Below are 483 nucleotides of genomic sequence, written 5' to 3'. Positions count from 1 at the left end.
TCCTTCCACCATTATCTGAGAAGATAATTTGCAGTTTGTATTTATATGCACGCTGAATTATCCAAACTCTTTCTACATTATTCTCCAACCACCTACCAGACCCCTCACCCACTAACCTGGCTTTGTAAGAGGGGAGAAGACACATTTTATGCTTGTATTCTATTTTTATTGTTTTACCAAGATCACTGTGAAACTACTGACTTGAGACCTTGCACATATAAGTTTTGTGTTTTTACTAGAATTATGATTATACACGTGTGCAACTTTTCATTTACGGTGATTACGGTGATGCCATGCTATCTTTTACCTCGCTAACCACGGTTGGCGTCATGATAATACCCTTGAACGACAGCTGGCGTAGAATTACTTCAAAAAATTAGGGGTGGAATTTTGCTTGACTAACTGGGATAACTCGCTACGGCCTCGTCAACGCCATCTCTGACACTGACATGGTGCGCGACTAAGTTGGATATTGTCATTGAG

The sequence above is a fragment of the Penaeus monodon genome, chromosome 24 (genome assembly GCF_015228065.2).
Source record: "Penaeus monodon isolate SGIC_2016 chromosome 24, NSTDA_Pmon_1, whole genome shotgun sequence".
Taxonomy (NCBI): domain Eukaryota; kingdom Metazoa; phylum Arthropoda; class Malacostraca; order Decapoda; family Penaeidae; genus Penaeus; species Penaeus monodon.
This window is presented reverse-complemented; position numbering follows the sequence as displayed.